Genomic DNA, 23,955 nt, shown 5'->3' with positions numbered 1-23,955 from the left:
AATAGTTACATTTCTCATTCCTTTCTGCAATGAATTCCAACTTCTGCCATTATTTGTCAGTAGTTAACAAGAATAATTGTTCCTTTTTCACCTTCTCCATTCTATATATAATCTACTGGACTCCACTGTACCCTGTCTTGCACTTGTGTATTTCACATTCTGCAGGATTGTGTAATTTTTTTTTTTTTTTGAATGCAAATATTTTTTCCTACCACTGGGGAGGGAGACTAAGCATCTAGTTTAGAAGATATAATTAACTTTTTAGGCCACTGAAGAAAGATGAGATGGTGCCATTCAGGGTTTCCATGCAGTTTTTCTTTGCTACATTCTATTGCCTGTACTATCCCCTGCATGCTCTGGTCATGTATTTATTCTGTGCTTTCCTGCTTCAGCTTCTCTTGCAAACTTTTCTCAGGTGGTTACATTTCTCACTGTTCTTGCAGCATTTTCCAAATTTTGGACATCATTTGAGCCTGCACATTCATAATTCTTGTGCACTTTGGTTTAGAAACTTTTTGCTTTTTGATCTGAGTATTTCTGCCTTATAGAATCTGCTTTCCAGACTCCTGCATCAACATTCAATCTGCCTTGTGTATCCACATCTTTCTTTCCTTCCAGTACTTTCAGCTTCTTTTAAGTGATTTCTGCAGACTAATGCAGACTGACATAAGCTTTGCATGTGATTGACTTCATCTTCCAAAACACTTTCTGCAGTTTTGTATCTTTAATTTCAATTACTATCCTATCTGTGATAATTAAATATGGCAAATTGCCACAGTTGACATGGTTCTTATTAATATAAGGTCAGACAGGAATTCCTCAGAGAACCCTCCAAATTCTGTAGTTTTGTATGAAGTCCGACCTTCCAGAGATTTCATTTTTCCTGGGAATACAACATTCCTCAAGTCTCCTAACTTTTAGAGTTCAAGCTATAATTTCAGTTTGTCATTTATGATTGATATTTATCAAAAACCTTAGGTCTAGCAAAATGGAAGGATACATAGTATATAATGGTTTGTTTCGTGTTCCAGTATTACTTTATATTTTTATGGGAACCTAGATAATGGAAAAGATGGGTTTGTAAAATTTACAGACAATTCTAAGAGAGTCGGGTAACCAGTTTACCAGAGGACAGGATTAGGACTTGATTTTGTCAGACTCTGAAAAAATAGGGTGTAATAAGAACAGAAAATTTACAAAGAAACAGCAAAAAAAAAAAAAAAGTTTTTATACTCATGAAAGAATAACCAAGAGCAGAAACACAAGCTGTAAAACAAGCTGTTAGTAGTTCTTTGTGAAAGAATCTTGATATAAATTTGGAGCTAATGTGAGTCAACAGTGTCATGCTGTTGAAGGAAGGGCACGCAATATAATGAGCTATATAAACAAAAATAAGAAATCTTAAGTAATTCTTCACTCAATTCAGAATTGGCACAACCTTAGCTACAAAAACTTGTCAGTTTTAGACACAACAGTTAAGGAAGACCAAAGAGACTGATCTGAGAGTCATAAAATCTGATTTACAACAAAAATGACTGAAAATGTTTGTCTTGTTTTGACTAGAGAATAGAAAACTGAGGGAAGACATCATTATAGTCTCCAAGAAAGTAAGAACTGTTCCACATTACTCTGTAAAGAAGCAAAGAAAAATCTGTTTTCAGGGTTCATGGACAAAAGCAAGATGACATGGATTTCAGCTACAAAGAGATTCAGGTTAACTGATATGAAGAATTTCCTAGAAATAAGGAAGGATAAAAAGAATAAAATGTGTGAGGAGGTTGTGTTGTTTCAATTACTGTATGTCTTTAAAAACAGACTAGACAAGCATGTGTACTGACTCTTCTGAAGGATAAGAGGGATAAATTAGAATTTTTATACAACTTCTGGAAATCTTGTCCAACTCTGTTTTTATATAATGCTGGAATAATAGTCAAGATCAAACAGTCACTTTTTTGTGGCTCTCTTTCATCTCATTAAATCCAAGTGTTTACATACATGTTTTAATTCTTGCCAGGATCTTCTCTGAACACTTGGCAGCAATACTTGAGAGCATCAACTCAGTAGTCCTGTTCTTGCCTGAGTCACTCTCTGCCTAACCAGATCAGGCTGTCCGCCTTTCTCCTAGTTATGGTAGCCATAGAGGTTTAACCATTGCTACCAGCCTGACACTGTCTCTTAGGTAGCTTAAGGCCAATCTGAACTGAAAACCCAGAATTAAACTTTGAGGATTCATATGGGACAAGAATCACAGTAGTGGTTCCGCACAATAAAAGCGAAGACTGAACTACCTACACCTCTTGAGAAATTACCTGGTGTATTGTGTCCAGTTCTGGGCTCCCCAGTACAAGAGGGACATGGAGCTCCTAGAGCAAGTCCAGAGGAGGGCTACAAAGATGATTAGAGGACTGGAGCACCTGTTGTATGAGGACATGCTGAGAGAACTGGGCCTGTTTAGCCTGGAAAAGAGAAGACTGAGGAAAGACCTCATCAATGTATATAAATATCTGAGGGGAGGGTGTCGAGAGGATGGAGCCGGTGTCTTTTCAGATGTTCCCAGCAACAGGACAAAAGGTAACTGGCACAAACTGAAGCACAGGAGTCTCCAGCTGAATATGAGGGGGCACTTCTTTACTGTGAGGGTAACAGAGCACTGGAACAGGTTGCTCAGAGACGTTGTGGGGTCTCCTTTCCTGGAGATATTCAAAACCTGCTTGGATGCCATCCTGTGCAATGCGTTCTAGGTGATCCTGCTTGGCAGGGGGTTTGGACTAGATGATCTTCAGAGGTCCCTTCCAACCTCAGTCATTCTGTGATTCTGTGATTCCTATTCAGGATTTAGAAACTCCAAGTGTAGACACATATAAAACGTTATTTGAAAGAGCTCATGAGCTCTTTTTCTAAGATAATGTTGGTAAAGTAATAGAAATTGTTGCCCTCCACCCTTAACAACATCCCCTTAGTGAGTGCACTTATTTAGAAAGTGGTGGGCCAAGTTTTAATCCCCTCCTCAGCCAAAGAAGTGACAAATTCACATTTTGCTTCTTCTAGGAAAGGAGACAACCAATGAGATCTAAGTCTGTGGGTCATAAAATGGAAAAAAATATTTCGTTTTATTCCAGTGTCTACTCAATATAAAAATGTGCGAATGATTCTGGGAACAGAGACAAAAACCAGACATGAGCTGGAAACAAGAAAGAAGCAAATAGAAATAGTACTGGGGTTATGGACGGGTCCCAGGTCTTGCCTTTCTTTTCTGAATGCTTGAACTGCCAGGCACTGCACAGAAGGTCAGGGGCTGCTCTGCCAGCCCCTCTGCTCTCACCATGGAGCAGAGGGAAAGCAGGCAGGCACCCGAGTGCTTATGCTGGGAGAGTCCTGAACAACTGCAGCAGCAGAAACACAGCTACAAGGGAATTTTCAGGTCAAAGAGAACAGCATTTACTGATTTCAGGTGACTTTTGTACTAGGTGGCTGAAGATTATGTTTTCTTTTTTATTTCTATTTCAGCTTGTAGTGCCCAAAGTCTAACTACATGGGACCTAAAACTAAGTCCTCTTGAGAATTTGAACCCACAGACAACAGCACAATCACATTAAATCTTGACTTACAATTTTCTTCAGTTTTCTTTGAAAGTCTATTATACAGCAATTCATATATACACTATGTACAATTTCTGGTGTCATTTGATCTCATCAAGTCAGTGGAGTTGCAGAACTGAAACAGAAGTTACGCTACTGCCCTAGCATCTGAACTTCCTTGTGTTTGTTGCTCCAAATGTAAAACTGGAATAATGACCCTTTTCCTCATGGAAAATCGCAGGTTTGAGAGATTAACAGTATTGCTTATATGAGGCTAATTAGGGAAGCCAAATAACAAACTAGTAGCAAGGAAGCTGCATTGGTTTAGATGAGTTCACCCATAGAGATATTTCCACACCAAATGGATTAAGAGTGGCAGCTCATGACTCCAGAAGTGTACACTGAAAACAGAAGATCTCAATTAATTCCTTCGTTTTCTGTATCACCTTATTTTCTCACGGCTCATTTTGCCTGGTGACTTGAGGTATCATGGAGCCTTTGAAGTGTTCCTCCAGTTATGATAAGTTGGTTTATATCTGTCATGTATACAAAGGGATGTTGCCCAATATGTGCCACAAATCTGCTACATGTAAATAAGGAATAGCTAATTCTGGATATGTAATCTGTGAAATGTTCCTTGCCATTGCAGGCACATTACTCCCAGCATTCCATTGTATTAGTGGAAATTTTAAGAGTTATAGGCTTTCTTTCTCTCACTGTTTATCCCACACCCACAGTTACTCTTTCAAATGTGGAAAGTGCTCAAATGTACTGGAAATAGCTCAGTTTCTGGCAAACACAATGTAATCCTTAGAGACTGAATTTTCATGCACAGTGTGCATAGTCCAATAAATTTGTTTACTGTCTGTGCAAAGAAGCTTAACAATGGGAGCACTGTTTTATGAAGCACATACCACATGGTAAGTTCATAACCATGGAAGTGTCAGAACCAAGGCAACAAATTTAGGATTACTGCAGCCCTTACCAATCACACAAATGTACCATGTTTTACATGCAGGGATAAAATGAAGAATCTCAGAGTCTAATTCTTTTTCCCATGCACTACCTACATTTTCCTGCTTCAGTACTGTTTAAGGCAGATTGTCGTCCCATCTGAGTAGTTTGTATTCATATATCTTAAGCCGATATGCACACCCTCTGCTTAACACTAGTAGCTGGTGCTGTTAAATATGTTACTAGAAAATGATAACATAACCCAGGGAAAATAAATCCTAATTAGGTACAACATGCAATGTGTTACATTTATTAGCATAAATTCATCTCCAGACCAAAAATAACAATGAGGACACCTTTTAATTTAATCTCTAAGCAGTTCAGCTCAACCACACATCAAACTTAATTGAGCAGGAAAGTTTCACATCACTCTATTGTGTTAAAAATAGCCTGGTAGAAAAAATCTTGTGTAAGTGAATATCTTTAGCACTGAGAAATGTAAATGGATTGACAAAATCCACCCTGTTTGCCGGTTAACACATGTAGGAGCCACAGTTCTTTCCCAAAAAGATAACAAAATTATGCCATCTCAACAACTTATTGTGAACATGGTGTTCAACAGAAGAATTTCATTAGTTTAGCATGCTTCAAAGCAAAAAAATTCATTTTCAATTTGGGAAGTCAAGAACATGGGCGAACTGGTTTTTTTGTTGTTGATGTTTGTTTTTGTTTCTTTTTCTTTTTGTGTGCTATTTCTTTTCTTCCACCTTTTTTATTTTTATTTATTCAATGGCATCTTCACATATAAAATCTTAGTACTAATTTTAAATGCTTTTTTTCCAGCATGAGCTGATGTACCTGCATAAAGTAGATGCTGTAGGCAATGACTATAAAATCCTCTGGTCAGATGTACATGCAGGTGGCTTTTTCTAGAAGAGTGTAGAATTGAGAAAAAAACATGCAGATGAGAATAATAGGAAAAGATTAAAAGATCATTACTTTGTTACTTTGTCTCACTTCATTCTTTTTGTATTAGGATATTTTATCTTTTCTTTGTCTATCTGATAACTTCTTTCTCAGGGACCTGCAAACATTTGAAAGAACCCTACAATTTATTTCTTTTTAATGCAGAAGCAGCTAAAGTAGTTTTGACCTCCTGAATCAAGTAACACTACAGTACCTATTTCTCGTGGGAGAGGTAGTGTTACTGACTGCTTGGATGTGACAGTGATATCTGATTGTTCCCAGCTGCCGATCCTTTGTCAGCAGATTCCTTCACGTTGGGTAACCCATTAGCAGTACAGTAGGAGTAAGTAACAGCATGCCTCTCTGACAGCAGTTGAATAAACCTGGTTTCAAGGATGTCCTTAATGATAAGTAACTGATAAATGAAATTCTGATTTATGCAGGGCAGAATGGAGAAAGGGAGAATAATGCTGAACTTTTTACCTTACAAAATGGTAGGAAAGAGCTGATCTACATTTCAGATTCATCTGCTCTATGAAATATAAAGAAAAGTCGTTACCTTTCTGGGCCTCATCCAATCTTAAACTGTGCAGAATGTTGTTCATACATGTTTGTGCACCAGAGATGACACTATCGTTTCTAATTGTGACCATGAAACATCACATTGGCACTTACTTGTAGTATGTGTAATGTAGCTGCGTCTACTACTCGGCTTTCTTTTGCTTTCAGTGCTGTTAAGGTACGCCCCCATGGGCTGAGAAACTGCATTACAAGCTCTTTAATGGTCCTCTGTGCTCATTAACAGTGAAATACAGAGGTCTCCCAAGGGGCTTAGGAGTATAGGTCTCTGCAGAAGACCGTCACATCACCTCCATTGCAGCTGGGAGGTCTGGGCAGCCACCAGGGCTGTGAAGCCCTTTGAGATGTGATTCCAAGTGATACAGGTAACTAAACTTCAGAAAAGACCAGTCTGCCTTTTATTCCAATCCGAAGCTCCACGTTAAATCCCCAAATGAAGGTAGATTTTGTTAATCAGTTTCTGAGTCCAGAGGACCAATGAGACAGATAGTCTCCTGTATCTGTAAACATGGAAACAAAAATTTAAATTCTTTAGCTTTCTCCTGTTTTGAGATCTTAGAATAGCACAGTATCCTTTCCTAATAATACAGTGACAACCCTCCTTGCAACCAAAACATCCAGCGGTGGAAACAACTGTGAGCTTTTTCGCCCTTCTCTCCATTATTATAACTCATTCACTTCCTCTGGGAATAACAAAAAAGGAATGTTTTGCTAGGATTGTAAAAAAGGGAGTGACAGCTTGCTGCATGTGGGTCAGGGGGTCATCTTGCCCATCAGGAACAGCCCTGACAGTGGGAAGAAGAGGGAGGGAGGGGAGGGAGGGAAGAGTGGAACAATATACTGTTACTAGCACTAGTTTCTGAGGGCACAGATGTAAAATAATGCATCCATCATTGCACAAAATCTGTACAAATTTTTGGAATAAGGAAGAGCAAAACTAAAATAAACATATAAGAGTGGTCCAGAAGAAATGAAAGAGGTAAAAGCAGAAAAGAACGTTAAAGGGACAGTCTAGGGAAAAGAAGCAAAACAGAAAAGTAAATGAACTCGGAATTGAAAATAACTAACTAACTAACTAACTAAATAAATAAATAAATCGAAGCCCTGATGAATTTAGTAGAAGCTATACATTCATGTGAGGGAGAAATAAAGGATACATTGCAAAAAGACTTCCAGAGGAAAGGTCTTCTCAAAAAGCAGTCTGCAGGTAGCTGAGTCAAAACAAAATAAAACAAAACAAAAACAGAGATGGATGGTGCCATTTGAGAAGTTCTAAATACAGCTATAGAAGGCAGAAAACTTTCAGTTATTTGTCTAAATGAAATAAAAAATCATGTGAAAATGATTCTTTAAAATCATATGAAATCCATGTGTTTTTTCCTTTGAACAATGAAAAACAAACAAAAATGTTGGCTTAACCTCAGATCCAAGTTTGATTTTTAAACTGCTTCAAAAACTATCTAAAAGTATAGATTCAGTATTTTTAAAGAAAAATACTGTGAATAAAGTATAGAAACACCATAGGAGGTCCAAAAGCTGTAAATATGCTGTGAGATCAGAAAAGAAATTTACCATCTTACCCAGAAATTTACTTCTTCTTACCCAGAAGACAAGTTATTACTGGAATTTCACCAAAATCTGTAATAATTTTAGGCCTCAGAAAATGACATCATGTGAGTAAGCAGTTGTCTGAAGCAAAAATGAAACATATTTACCAAAGCTAAACCATGAGAACACAAAACATTTTTCATCCCTACTATTTAAGAAATGAACTCTGACACACATTATATTAGCCATGAAGAAAAAATTAGACATGGATTTATAATCAAAGTTATTTTCACTGAAAACAAAAATACCAGGAAAAAAAAAAGAAAAAGGAAACAGCTTTAGAAGTGGCCACTGTGTCTTGGTGTCACTGAGATTCCCTTCCCAGTGGGCCAATAAATTAACAGCATCTTTCTTCTGCAGAAGGCATATAACAAGAGTCATAATTGTTGCTCAAGACAGCATCCCCAAAGAACAATGTGATACTGAATAGCTTGAAACTTGGCACCAGCATGTCAGTTATGTGTGGCTGCTTATCTTTTATGGTTTAGTAATTGGAGAAGACTCTCAGTTCGGGCAGCAGCATTTCTAGTAAGCAGTGTGTCTGAGAGTGAGGAAGGAGAACACAGTTATACATATATGAATGGAATGACATATTGAGCTCTTTCCCACTATCTTTTCCCTCACATATATTCAATTTCCAACATGTAAGCAATCTTTAGCTCACACAGTCACTAAATGCGGATGAATGCTCTCAAGAATTTGATGCCAAATTTCCTTTTGAAATTTTTTTGGATCCTTTGAAAATCCAGGACACCATTTCTGATAAATGGCACTATCCTTGTGAGGAGCAGGCTTTACTCTCTAATAAATCACATATGCTTCTGATACCCCCTTTAAGATCTATGTCTTGGTCAATATCTTATGCCAGAGTTCACCAGCCTGCAATTGTCCTGGAGTATTACACTTGGCAACAATTTAGTAGTGCTTAGTCTTATATTATTGTCTTACGCTGAAGTTCTGACTTTTCAGAAAATAAAGTGCAAGAACAACATTTGATCTCTCCCTCTCCTAAATCACCCGCTCTTCCTAAAAACAATCTGTTTTCATTATATTTGGCCACTGAATTTTGACTGCGAGAGCCCTGGTTATGCACATGAGGGCACTGCATTACAGAGAAGACCAGCAGTGGCTTAACAAAGCCTGAGTGGCTAGAGCTTCAGTTTTCAGTCTGAGTTTAAATTTTTCAGTATCTTCATGATTAAAATTGTTTTCAAATGAGGACAAAATGAGAAAAATTAAACAAAACCAAACATCATCTCTGACTGTGTCACACTGTCAAAAGAGCAGCCCCCAGTTTGAAACAGATATACACTAGATGTGTGAATCTTAGCAGAACCACAATTATTAGTGTGTTCAGTAAGCTCTTCTTTGTGTCCAGCCTGCTCCAGAAAAGCAATGGTAGCTGAAAGCCATTCAGTTCTGCAAAGCAGGAGAGATGGTTCAGCTGGTTAAACACAGAGATTAAAACAAACTAACAAACAAGGAAAAAAATATTTTTAAAAAAAAGCGCTAATATGTATATTAGCTTTATATATATATATATATTTGACACAAAAAGGGAAGAAATAAAAAGGTACATGATTCAACCTCATTTTAATAGAAGTCTCATTATGCCCCCAATAAATGTCACACAATAATCTAGAAATATAAAATGGTTTAGATCGGTATTTTTAATCCTGCCAGTGTGGTTAAGAATTTGCCCTAACTATAAATATTTTGTGGAGGAAAACCCCAGTATTCCAAACAGAAAATCAATAATGGAAACAAGAAAAAGAAAAGAAATGTTGGGATCTGAATTCTAGTATCTGATACTATAAATTCTTTTATTTTCTCACATGAAACCATAAACTAATGTAAAAATAACCATTACTCTTACCAGCTAGGTTGTTTTGAATCAATACAAAGAGTTTTGCTGACTTCACTGAAGCCATATTATCAATACACTTATGAATTGAACATCTGCCCAAGTATCCAACTAGCTGTATTTATATATCTTATAACACTAAATGGTCTACTGGTTAGAACAAACCCTTTCCACCCAGGATTATAGGGTTTCCTTGTTTCTAACATGAACAAAGGGCTCAGTTTTACGGGATGCTCTGTATTTTCAATTACTATTCAACTGGGATTGATGTGTGGATAAGGAAAAGTGGTGTAGGTGGAAAATTATGTATATGCAACTCCTGACAAAGAAAGAACTTTTCTAAATATTATTTTTACCTCAATTCCTCCAGAAATTGTATGTATTATATATAGTTAGCTGAGTAACTAAACAGAACATTTTCCTTGAAAATCCTACAGATCTAAAGTGAAGACCTAGCTCCAATGAAAGTAATTGCAAAGCATCACAACTTCAATTATAGCCATGGCATAAATGAATTGTTGTTAAAATTGTATGGTGTCCCAGAAGGCAGCTATTTGAAAACGCAAAGCAGACTACTTTGCTGCTGTCATATTTTTTAAAAGAAATGTTGAACACAGTTCACTTTATCCAGGCATAACTCACAGAGAATGCACCTTTGCCGAAATGAAGTCCAAATTCAGTTTTCCAGCCTTCGTTCTGTTGCCATAGAACCATAGAATCATTAAGGATGGAAAAGACCTCCAAGATCATCTGGTCCATGAACTGTGTCATAGGAGATAAATGAGATAGAAATGAAAAGCTAATTTCAAGCAAATACTTTCACTGCAAACTTTACAAATAAATTTTGTGAGAAAGATGAAGTCAGTTATGTACAAGTGGAATGAGTTTTAAGTTTTTCCCCTGGGAAAGAACTCTTCTTTTTCTGAGGTGTATGGTGTCCTCTAGTGGCTCCTGTCTTCAGACAAAAATATAACAGCAGCCATATTAAAAAAAAAATATATTTGTTCTGTTGGTTTATTTCAAACACATTGTGTTAGGCTGAATGACATATTTATTAGCTCTTTATGTAAGTAACAGCACTTAAGTGCCAGACACCATTAATATTCTGGAAGGAAAGCTGCCAATATAAGAAAAATATGATTAAATATGTAGAGATTTAGCTATGTAAGATACATATAAATCAGAGATAGGCTTGATTCCCACCGCTTAATTTAACAATTCTTATAAAAAGATAAGAAGATTGGGTTCATATCCAAAGTTTTTAGCTCCAGAACATCTGCACTCCAAATGGCTATGCGACATTCATTCATTTTAGCTCATTGCAACGTAGAAAACAAGAGTTGAATAGAAAAAGAAATGCTGGTGCTCTGCCCCCAAGTCCAAAATTTAAAAACAAAAATTTTCCTGAGGTCTCATCCAACCCTGGAGGTGCATAAGACTTGTGGGAGCTGTAAGTTCTATGGTACAGTTCTTAAGGATTGGTAGGCCGTCACCTGAGTCCTGTGGTGCTGAGAGTAGAAGAGTATTACCGATTGTGTCATGATATATAAAGTAGGTGTTCTTTTACCTTGCTTACCTGAAGGAAAAGGTAATGCACTGAGTGCATTTTCTAAAATGGACTTTATGTAAAATGCAGTGGGAACTTTCTCTTTACTTATAGTTTCCTCCTTTTACCTCTTACTGCAATTGAACACAAGGAGACCTTTTTGGTAATTGCAACAATTCAAAGAAACAACAAGAAAAACATGGATCACCTTCCCCCTTTGCCTGGAAGTATTCAGAGTAATATCACTCAGCTTCCACAAGTGACCAAAAACCCAGACTATTTTCTGTTGTGGTGTGGGAGCTTTCCCTGTCTTTTCTGACAGACCTGTAACTGAAATTCACCCTGGATGCCAGAACTGGTGTCAGAAAGGCAGTCTGTAGTCTGTCAGAAAGTAACACTGACTGTCATAGCTCCTATGGTCCACTGTGGACTTAGGACACAATGACATTCTTGTATTTCTAAAGCACTGTAACATAAATAGGTCAAAGTGCCCAAATTACAGCACTACTAACATTTTTAGTGTTGATGGTATATAACAGTTCACCTCAAACTGGCAGGAAACCTTACAGCGCTAAAGTGACCTTTACCATGGCCAATTTAAGACAGCTTCAGAACAGTCATTTATAGTGGAGCCAGGCACTCTGGGAACCCACAGTCATCAACAGAGGGAAACAGGTGCTCCTGGGGAAGAGTTCGTCTGACCAGCTAGAGACATCTTCCTAGGGATAAGCTGAACTGTACATCAGTGCAAGCATTCAGTTAATTTAACTATTATTCAGCAGTTTTCATTTTTCATGATCAAACACGATATGAGGCCTATAGGAACAGACTACAGAGACAGACTATGGACATATTAATAAATTCCCACAAACCTCTTAACTTCTGTGTAGCTGACACCTTGGCAGGCTTAAAAGTAAATATTGATATTTTATTAATGTATTACTGTGGCATTTTACTTTGGCTAATGAAAAACAAATAATTCATCTGAAATAAAGGCATTCAGTTCTCTTTCTCTGGGTGTAGATTAATCTTTTTTTTTTTTTTTTTTTATAATAACACTGAATCATGTAAAGCTTTCTCTAACCTCCTCTGACAGTGTAAAGAGGATTTTACACTGTCCTTTGTGGATGAGACTTCTGAACTTGTTACAGTACATCACCTCAGATGGAGGTTTCTGTCTCAAAGGCAAAAGTAACAGTAACTATCATTCTCATCCCGTAGCTGTTTCAGTGCCCAGCACTATAAATTGATGAAAATTTGAGCATACATTCTCTCTTACAGTCATCTCTCTTACAAGGTACCTTCATTTCCTTTCATCTGCAACAGCTGAATATTTGTTGTATCACATATCCCCCTAGAAAGAACACATACAGGCATATTACATTACAAGATCTCATTATTTATTTATTTATTTTTAGGATGACAGAAAAATGTTTTTGTTTTATAAGTTCTTGAGAGTTTCCCAGGAAGATAATAAACACATAATTGAACTCTATGATCATTATAATGCTCGACAGCAGAACAGTGAAACAAATAAGACTGGCCGAACTATGGGAACATTTTGGTCCAAAGTTAACCCTTTTGTTGAAAATTAGTATTGCAAATAACAATTTGAAAGTATTGTTCTGCTTCCTAGGCTTTAAAAGAGATTCCTTATTGTCTCCTGTAATTTGAAGAAAACCAATCAGTGCTCTGAAAATGCTGCAATATGTCCTGAACTGACAGTTGCAGTGCTTTACAATTAACTAAGCATTTGCTATGTTAGAAAAATTCTGTGATTTGTCTAAAATACTAATACTTGTGCAACTGACTAAATCTAAAAGCAGTTCGTGATGTCAGAAATATTTTCTTACTGAAAATTTAGGTAGTAAAATCATATTTGATAGTTCCAATAACAATTAACACAAGTTCAAAGTGTCAGTGTGGAACTTACTAAAATTTTAATTTCACAGTAGAATTGTTTAAAGAATATTTAATATATTGCAAATAACTGTGCAGCAACAAACAAGGAAATGAGGTGATTCCACTGGGAAATTCTCATTTGTGGAGAGGCTGATGAAATGTTATTATCTGTGCTTGCTAAGTGGCAAATCTTTTTACTGTTTTTTTTTGTTTTTTTTTTTTTTTTATTCCTGAAGTCTGATCTACTGGGATTGGGCTATTCCAAATATTTCTGAACGATGGTGTTATTGGGAGAAAGCTGCTAATGGCAAGGGCATATGAAGTTCTAGAACATAGAATTTCAGAATAATCTCAGAAAGCTGCAAACTGGCTTCTCCTTCCATGTTTCATATAATTGTGAACTACGGACTGCCCAGATCTGGATTTTACCCTAAACCTTGTGTTTCTTTTATACTTGGACAAGCAGACCTCCCTGGTTCCCTTCCCTTCCCTTCCCTTCCCTTCCCTTCCCTTCCCTTCCCTTCCCTTCCCTTCCCTTCCTTTCCCTTCCCTTCCCTTCCCTTCCCTTCCCTTCCCTTCCCTTCCCTTCCCTTCCCTTCCCTTCCCTTCCCTTCCCTTCCCTTCCCTTCCCTTCCCTTCCCTTCCCTTCCCTTCCCTGCCCTGCCCTGCCCTGCCCTGCCCTGCCCTGCCCTGCCCTGCCCTGCCCTGCCCTGCCCTGCCCTGCCCTGCCCTGCCCTTCTCGCACTGCTATCCAAGTCTATAAGACTGGATCATACCAATTTCTAATTTAGATTTAGATTCTGAGAAATCCTTTTATCATTTGAACTTTAATATAGCAGAACCTTTCTCTTGTTCAAAAATAATAATTAAAAATTAATAATAATAATAATAATTTTTTTTAAAAAAAACCTTGCCTGGAAGTAAAATGCACCATAGATCTAAGACATGATTGACATGATTTACCACCTTTTTTCTTTTCTTTTCTTTTCTTTTCTTTTCTTTTCTTTTCTTTTCTTTTCTTTTCTTTTCTTTTCTTTTCTTTTCTTTTCTTTTCTTTTCTTTTCTTTTCTTTTCTTTTCTTTTCTTTTCTTTTCTTTTCTTTTCTTTTCTTTTCTTTTCTTTTCTTTTTTTTCTTTTCTTTTCTTTTCTTTTCTTTTCTTTTCTTTTCTTTTCTTTTCTTTTCTTTTCTTTTCTTTTCTTTTCTTTTCTTTTCTTTTCTTTTCTTTTCTTTTCTTTTCTTTTCTTTTCTTTTCTTTTCTTTTCTTTTCTTTTCTTTTCTTTTCTTTTCTTTTCTTTTCTTTTCTTTTCTTTTCTTTTCTTTTCTTTTCTTTTCTTTTCTTTTCTTTTCTTTTCTTTTCTTTTCTTTTCTTTTCTTTTCTTTTCTTTTCTTTTCTTTTCTTTTCTTTTCTTTTCTTTTCTTTTCTTTTCTTTTCTTTTCTTTTCTTTTCTTTTCTTTTCTTTTCTTTTCTTTTCTTTTCTTTTCTTTTCTTTTCTTTTCTTTTCTTTTCTTTTCTTTTCTTTTCTTTTCTTTTCTGTGTGTGTGTGTGTTGTATCCTTAATTTTGCTTGTATCACTAAATGAAAAAAGAAAACAGAATAAGAGAATGAACTAGGATCTTCAGTGGTAAATATTTGAACCTTTGCCTACAGAAACCAAAATATAAAAAAAAAATGGGCAACTTGTACAACTTGGAATTTCAACAGACCTTGCCAAGGGGACCAGAAATAGCTGCTGGTAAGTGTGTGAGTACTATGTGTTTCACAATGGATGTGCGTCTGTCAGAGCGCTTTACTTCAAGAGTGCCCTGCCTGTGTCTCTGGAAGCCTGTTGGTGGCCATGGTAGTGCCATGGTCTGAGAGCAGAAGAGAAGTTCCAGTGCTGTGCGGTGGGCAGGGCAGGTGTCTCCTGCCAGCTCCTGCTCTCCTTCCCACATCGCACGCACATGTGTAGGCAAACAAGCAGCATGAGGTAGTTTAGATAAAAGAAACTTGAGAAGACTGTTTATACCTGCTCAATTATATCACTCACAAAATTAAGGCTTTTTCCATCTGAGGTTTGCTTGGTATATATATATATTCAATTATCAGGATAGATGAATATTCTTCTAAAATTGGTCCGAACATATGTAACCTATTCTGTATCAATTTTTCTATAAGAATATCTTCCCAAACAAACAGTCAGGCTCCTAAACCCTGAACACTCTGTGGTGATCATTAAAGGAATTGGCGCACTATTGGCTGTTATGACAGGGGAATTCTCTAGTTATTTGGAAATATATGTTTTTCCTGGATATAAACATCTTTCGGATTTATACACCCATTTATGTTACCCTGCACCATGTAATGGGGAAAGTCAGTAAATTATAAAATGATTTTGAAAAGCTAGTCAGCACATGTTCAAAAACATATCATCACGGTCCCTGGTATAGCTCCCTAGATTTATTTACAGAAACAATTCCACAGATGGCATGTAAACTTTTTAAAGGAAGGCAAGAAGGCAGGCTTTGGACATACCTTGCATGAAATTCACACTGCTTATTGCTTTACAACTTCATATCTTCCAAATAAAAGAGAGAAATTAATATGGTAAAAGCTGAGATTCAGAAAGGTAGTGGCTAAATTGATTTCTTCTGCATATTGAGGCATATAACTCGGAACTGCTCTCTTATAGTATTTAGGAGACATGGAAAGTGTTTCTGGCATCCCTCACTGGAAATTCAATCATTTCTAGTGAGCTTGCTCAGAAAAAATAGCTTGCTCCAAAGTGTCTGGGTGTGGCTGTTTGTACACGAACTCTGTACTTGCAAGTGTCCACAAGTAAGTGTCTGCTATCACCCGTAACACAGACCTATGAATCCAGAGACACTGAAGACTTCCATGAAAATCGATTTTCCACTGTTACTTTATGTTTTAAAAATGTAGACTTTAGAAAGTCTAAACTGGTCTTCTTGGACCAGTTGATCCAGTTTCTGTGGAGAAATCCATAATAATGCTTTATATCTTCCACAACATGCCCTGTGTAATTACTGTTTTTCCCGTGTCTAAAAATCTAAGAATAAAATTAAAAAAAAAAAAACAAAAACTTAAAAGGTAGGGGGAGATATTTAAATAAATATCTCTGTTGAGGTTGTGGTAGTTTATATATATTCTATTGAAGGTTGTTCTTTTGTGCTTTCTTTTCCCTTGAAAATGCTGTTAAGTCTTAAATATTAGCAGATGAAAAGACAAAGCCTGTTTCTTCACTGCTTTTCACCTTATGGAGCTGTGACGTGAAACAAACAAGCAGGAGGTGTCAGACATCACTTAATCATGATAGGAGCACAGTGAACTTCCTGCTGGGCAGAGTAATGCCTGTTCCAGGTGTACATTAATGGAGAATCAAATGAATAGCAGTCCAACATGTTTATTTGAATTATCTCTGGATGGATTTTCTATTAGCTATTTCTTTGTCATTTTCACCAAGTAACTTTAACACCTGCACTGTATTACAGAGCAGAATATATATATAAATCTTTACCAGGCAAGAGAATTGGTGCCAGGTACATTTCTAAGACAATGCCATTTCCACAACTTTTAACAGAAGAACGTTGCCTCAGGGGTCTGTGTACCATGGCCCACCCAGCTAGCACCATATCACAACCTGTGTTAAATCATTTATAATACAGATGAAGCTGGGAAGAAACAGTTATATTGCTATCATCCACCACAAGCTGGAGTGTAAGGAAAATCCCATCAAGCCCACTCCTACCTGTGCTAGATATATCACCTTTGAAACAACAAAATGTACTCCTGTTGCACATTGTCACTTTCACTGGTTCTGAAAATCACATGGTTGTTGAGATCACAGTGGTAGCTGCCACAGGGAAGCAACAGCTTATGCCAAGCAATTCTTGTATATTACCATACTTGTCATATAAAGACCAAAATTCATAAACAGTGAACTTCACAATTATCATATTTTAGGGAAAACACTTTTGCAGAGTTGCTGGTGCAGACTTGGGAGGGTTGTGCTGCTGACACTCCAGCAAGCTTAGAATGGAAACGTAATTTTAGAATTTAACTTAAGGAAAACTTTTGATTTATTATTATTTAATTTAAGTTTGGCAGGATCCAGTTTGGGAAGAATGCACATAGGTTCCATATTTAGATAGGATATATATGTGCATGTGTTTATATTTGTATACATATATAATTACATTAATCTAGTATCTACCTCTGCTATAAGGAATGCATACAGCTGGGGTTTCAAGTATGCTGATAGATAAGGCAAACCTGTTTTACTGTGTAGTTCGATTGTTCAAAATACAACTGTTTTTACACTGTGTTCAGTGTTATGCAACCTAAACAACGGTATGCTTCCTTTATGTATGACGTTTTTGAGTGTTGGTATTGACATCATACTGATTTCTTCTCTCTCTCTCACTCTTTTTTTTTTAATGACATTTAGTCCCTCTCTTATCCTCTTATCTATTCTCTTGTCTAACTCTTAGAAGTATATTTTTTTGTTTGTTTGTTTGTTTGTTTGTTTTGTCAATTCAAAAGGAAAACCAAATCCCTCCTGACATATTGGCATTTGAAAACTGCAAAAGATTTTATGAGCTTTGCGCATTGATATGCCACAACTGGTGGTATACAACACCTCCACACAGTAGTGACAACCTCGTTCTGTCACTGTCTGAGAGGATGAAGGAGAACAATGAAGATCACTTTATTCTTCACAAAACACAACACAAAATATTTCTGAAATATTTTTTGTTAAAAATATACTTCAATAACAAAATACAATTCAACATCCATTTTTTTGAAGGTAATCTCATTATTCCTGCTTAGTCAATTTTTATTGCACAGTCTCTATGATGTAAAGTGCCAGATATGTCAGACAACCTTATAGCAGCCCAGAAGATTGCTGAAAGCAGAAACCTATGATGAAGAAGTGAAATCACCTTTCTAGGCATTTTTTCTAGGTTAATTCTCATCCAAGCACTGCCTAGGCTTACTCTAGCCTAACTCATTAATTTGCACAATGTGCAGCTCTGACTTTCCTTACAGATACCCTTATCTGTAGGGAATTGAAATGCCTAGCGTCTGTTTACAGTTTTGTGTTAAGTTTAATCCAGGTTCATCAAGATCCACTTTGTGAATTCACAGACTGCACTAAAAGAACGCTTTGTCCTCTTTCCAGAAGACAGACTCCAATACATTTAGCATGCCGCCAGCTAGCCAGACATGTCATGAAACAACAGCAAGCTGTGCTGGAGAGACCTTCAGGTCATCCTGAGTACCCTCTGCCTCCTTCAGCAACATTATCAACCTCCTACACCTTTATTGTTTCTGCATAACTTCTTAAATCTAGAAACTCCTCAGCCTTCCTTGGTGATCTACCCCAGTGCTCTAAAAGCTCTCTGTAATATTCACGAGGCTTGTAGAGACAAGGGAATGATTTAAAATAATCATTGGCATGTATGAAAAGTAACAGGGAAACTGACATGCAGGCACAGCCAAATGCTTGCCATTAATATGTGTAAGGTTTGGAAATTGTATGCCTGTTCTCAGACCCTCCCCTTTGCCTTTCTGTATAGACACAAAAAAAGCCAGCTGGAACATCTTGCAATTTTGTGCAGAAGATCATCTTACAAAATAGTGATCTGTCAGACTTCTGCCAGAAAGGCAGACCTCTGCTAGGTTCTCTTGTTCCAAGTCATCACCAAGTAACAGGTTTCAGAGAAAGCTGAAGTTTGCAGGAAGTAAACACTTTTTAAATTTATTCCTGAATATTAATTAATTAATTTTAATTAAATTCCTGAGGCTGAGGTGAAAATAGTTTGAGGTTTCTGACATGAAAAGTAAAACCAAAAAGTAGAATGCTCATAAATAAAGCAAGACTTAGAACAACAAATGGATTAATTAAGTCAGGTAATCTGTTCTCCCCTTTGAACTAGTTAACTGTGCACTTGCAGCCAAAGTTGGAAGAGAAAGGGACAAGCATGATCACAAATAAAAAGGAGAAGCAAGAAATACAACATAAATAAATGAACAACTGCTGCTGCTGCATTTTTCCTCAGTCCAGGCACTGAGTCCAAACCTGAATACAGATTGGAAAAGAAATCAGTAAGCCAACTTGTCATTAAAAGAGAAGGGAGATACCTTAAATTCATGCTGTTCATTAGAAATTTACTTTAACTGTTTCTTAGTCATACAATATATAGTCTGAGTTAGACAGTGAAAGTAACCCTGTTGTTTGCTGGTGGAGATCTTCACAAACCAACTCTGCAAAGGCCGTTTACTGAATGATTTCTTTTGCAGATTTGTGTTCAGTTCTGAGGCTGAAGGAGAAGAGTATTGGAAAAGACAGTGTGACTGCTGGCTTCTGGTGTTTTCTGTTTCTTTTCTTCTATTTCTTTCTTTTGCAATGTGTTGAAGATTTTCTGAGTTTCCATATTTCTCCTGTTTACGTCTAAGATCGTTCAATTCAGAAATTTAGTAACAGGACAGGATTTGCCTGAAAAATCCATTTTCTGGTATGTCTTTTTTTTTTTTTTTCTTAATACAGAAATCAAAGGATTGTCTCCATCAGCAGTAATTTATTAGAGCACAAAAATATTGTCTCATGGTTCTGTAATCTTACCATTTTTTTTTCTAAGTAAAACCTGAAATATGTTTACTGTCCTAAAAATAGTTTGCTTTTTTTTTTTACAAGTCAAGTTCATGATATCACCTTGTCATAGAATTAAGTCTGAGCTGCAAACATAATTATAGATCCAAAATATATAAAAGTGTATTTTTGCTGATTTTTTTTTTCATCCGTTTTGTTTTCATATAGATACCAAATCCATATGGAAACCTTTCCAGAGGTTAACCTCTCCAAATGCTAAGCTAAGTCATTGTGTTCCTTGCTGTGTTTTGGATGTTAATGATGTCTTCATTTACTGTAAGTGAACTCAAGAATCCTAAGCTCAAATCTTAGTCAAGTAAAAATATGCAAATGTCACTTTAATATACCATCTTACACTTGCAGATCACAGTTTTACATCTGCAGATATAGACATATAAATTTGGAATTTAAAAATTTTTCCCTTTTATATCTTTTCAGTAAAAATCAAAAACACCCAGTACCACTATTAATTAGAAAGAGAGGAAGTAGGATTTAGTAGAGAAAAAAAAAATGCAAGCAAATATCAGAGAATAATCTTTTTGGTGGTTTAGAATTTGTGGGTGAAAAATTGCTAGAAAGATATGATGCAACTAATAATACTTTATCCTCAGTACTCATGGCTCAACAAGGCAATCAGTTTCTTACTAAGCAGCTTTCTCTTCCCGGACAAATTCCAGATCCCTTAAGGTGTAGTAGAGTGTCACTGACTCAACACATAGAACTGCTGGAACAACACAAAATGACTAAGAAAAATGGTCCATATGAGTTCTCCCTGTTTTTGTAAGAGGATTCAGTATAGGCACATGATTTTCATTTATCACCTATGTATATGAATATGGTTCCCATAGTTTGAAGGCTCAATCCACTTGGCAAATCACTGGCTTTGTGGGTGTTGCCATTTCTCCATACATAATAAACCTTTTCATGTGAAAACATCCAAAACTGTAAAAGCAAAGACTGATTATTTACAAGAATCAGTGGTGATATCTTTTCCAGACAGATAATTCATCAACATACCTAAACTTTCCAGGAAAATTTATACTGTCCAGTTTAAGATCAAACCAGATGCTTTCTGTTTTTCCAGAAGCTTTTTTTTTTTTAACACCTTTTCAAGAGAGAACACATCATCTACTTTCACTACATTCAATGTATTTTTCAAGAAACTGAACAAATTTCAACAAATGTAGAAAATCTGTTATATGTACCTGAATCCTGAATTTAACTAAGTCTTTTGATGTTTATATATTTTGTTCTTTTGTTGCCTACATCAATCTTGCTCTGTCAATTAACTGACCACAGAGCCCATGACCACTTGCTAAATAATGTGGAAGTTTGTAACAGCTGCCCTCTTCATCTATTTAGTCTTTCAAATTTTTTTTTTTTTTTTTTGGTACTTGGTCTTCCTATGTTCTTTCATGAATTTATAAGCTTTCTTTTTAAGTTTTCTCCTATGTAGCAAATTAATTAGAAATAATCTCTAAAAAAATAATTAAAAATCTGTTTTCTGCTATTATGATTTCTGATAAATAATGTCTATATCTAGTTTGATACCTTTTAGTATTCTGGGGACACTTCTATGATATCTATTTAATTAATCTGTTACAAAATACAATTCTTCATGAATTCTTAATCCTGAAAAGGGATGTCTTTTACAAAAAGAATTCTGATGCATTTACATTTCAGCAGCATTGATAATCAACTGAGACATAACCCAGTGAAAAAGGTTGTGAGATTTCTTTTGAAAAGATTACAGAAAGAGGATTGCTTGGTTGATAGCACATTTGGATGCTTTTGTGTGTCAAAGTTTTTCTGTTGTAGTTCTCATCTTTGCAATAGGCCTGGAAACCACTAACATTGTCATAGAAAACTTAATGCACAATGACAGCCCATAAACTGTCCTGCAGCACATACCTAGGGCTATTTTTCAACATCTGTGTATGAACATTCTTTTTTCCTTTTAATTTTCTTTTCTGCCTGAGTTTATAATTTATTCATAAAAGACATAGCAGAGCACAAAAGCGCAGACGTACACTGGAAACTGATAATGCAGTTTCTTACACTAAAAAAAAGGCAAAACACATATGATAGTCTTGGCTATCTATCATCATAGGCCAGGCAATATACTTCATCTAGTAATTCCTGCACTGAGTTTATAAAGTTTGTCTTTTAAACATTAACTGGTGTCAGTGAGTTAACAATAAATATCATCAGCCTTCAGTTGATCATTCTGAATTATCTGAATATCAGCATTCAGTTATTTTTAATGTGAATTCACACAGACAATCCCACTAACCAACCAACCAAACAAACAAAACACTGAAAAGTGGTTATATAAACAATTAACAATAGTCATGTATTTACAGGATATAACAAAAGACGGGCCAGGTATCTGTCAGGAGAAGGCAATGCCATATTAAAAGAAGTTTATTTTATTTTATTTTATTTTATTTTATTTTATTTTATTTTATTTTATTTTATTTTATTTTATTTTATTTTATTTTATTTTTAATTTGGCAATGGAAGAGTTAATTGTTTGAAGGGTTAAAAAAAGAGCAATGCAATTGCATTGAAACCAACAACATTTAGACATGTGCATCTATAGGAAGTTTGCTTATGCAACCTTAATGAAATTATTGTGTCCAAAGTTCTTTTTAATAAAATACCTCACATAGGGTTTAATTGTGTCTTCAAGATTTTAGCTGCTGTATATCTAATACTTCATATAGCTATGCTCAGAAGAGATGAAAACAGATAACTTTAGACTGCTAAAATGTTCAAGGAAGGTTCTAGTATGGGAAAAGGCTTTTTGTTTTTATTTCCTCAATTTTCAAAAAAGGAAGACTACTGAAATCCAGTTATGTATGGCTGTGTCCCTGGGATGAATGCCAACTAGTGGCTCTGTCTCTTATCTTCTCCTTGGACTTCTAGGGCTTTGAATTTAGTCTGTGAAAAGTTAGTAGGAAACCAAGTGATATCACTTGTATGCTTTAATCTAGTCTACCATTTATTTTCCCTCAAAAATACTACCTCTGAATCATACCTGGTTTCTCACACTGCCATGGTGGTCCTAGGCTGGAACAGAAAAATGGTAAGTTATGTTCTCATGTTATTTTGGCCTACTTCCCTGCTCTTAGCAATGAGTTAGGCAAAAACTCCAACATCTGTATCCTTTATCCTTTCCCCCATATACTTTCTGAGATATTGATCCTTCTAAAAACAGAGAGAAAATAAAAATCTTGGTTTAAAATTTTGAGGATCAACAAACCATCTCCAGTCCGTTGTAATAAATTATTTGAATGCAAAAACTTCTTCAGGGTATAAAATGTGTTGCTGAAGAAAGCCAATATGCAAAAATTTCAAGAAATGGTCTGTAAAACAAAGCACAAAAACCAATTTTAATCTAAGTCAGTTCCAAATAGCAAAACTGTCATAAAGTCAGTCTATCCACAAACCTTTTTAACCTGGAATACAAAACTTTAGTTTTTCCTGAAGAATAAAAAAATCAGCAAAATTTTATTTAATCTGATTTCAGTATAAATGCTGTTGATCCTTAACCACACACATAAAAGCAGCTGAAACTGTCATACAGCTTTACATAGAAAAACACTATTGTTTTGGTGTTTCTATGAACATCTGCCCTGAGGTAGGTCTACAGGTCTGGCCGTGGACAAACAAGTTTGGGAGAAAAAATGTTCTGCCTGTGCTGTAGGAATATGATGTGCTTTCAGGAGAAACTAAAGTAGACATGGGATTGCTAGATCCTATCTTCTTAAGTGTCCCAATATCCAATTGCCACAGGCAACCTGAATAATACAAAACAAGAAGTAACATAAAACAAGTGTAAACTGGTCTAGAAGAACAGGGAAAGAAACAGGGAATGAGTGTTTGCATCAGTGGTGGCATGAAGCTCTGAGTTGAAGCTGGCCTGAGCCTGGGAATCCACATATCACAGGAACTCTTTGGAAGCTGTGTTGCTTTGTGTAGACATATGATGTGAAGGGTGTCTGCATGTATAATTCAAAACCCATATTAACCAAGCCTAGGTAATGAAGACTTGACTATGATCTTGTCAATAATCATGGGCTTAATGATGAACTTCCTTCCAACTATGTCAAGAAGGCCTAAGAAAGCTTTAAAGTACAAACAGCCTTGACTTGTCTCTTAATTCCATCCTTACAAATGAAGGTTTCAGGAAGGGTTAATTTTGAGTGAACTCAGCTGGGAGCACCTCACTGTCTTCAGTGAGGTGCAGAACATTTACAATAGCAGGGAACTTGGTCAGTGAACACAGATAAAAAAAGCTCTTG

The sequence above is a fragment of the Anser cygnoides genome, chromosome 1, assembly GCF_040182565.1.
Source record: "Anser cygnoides isolate HZ-2024a breed goose chromosome 1, Taihu_goose_T2T_genome, whole genome shotgun sequence".
NCBI lineage: Eukaryota > Metazoa > Chordata > Aves > Anseriformes > Anatidae > Anser > Anser cygnoides.
Note: the sequence above shows the minus strand (reverse complement) of the source record.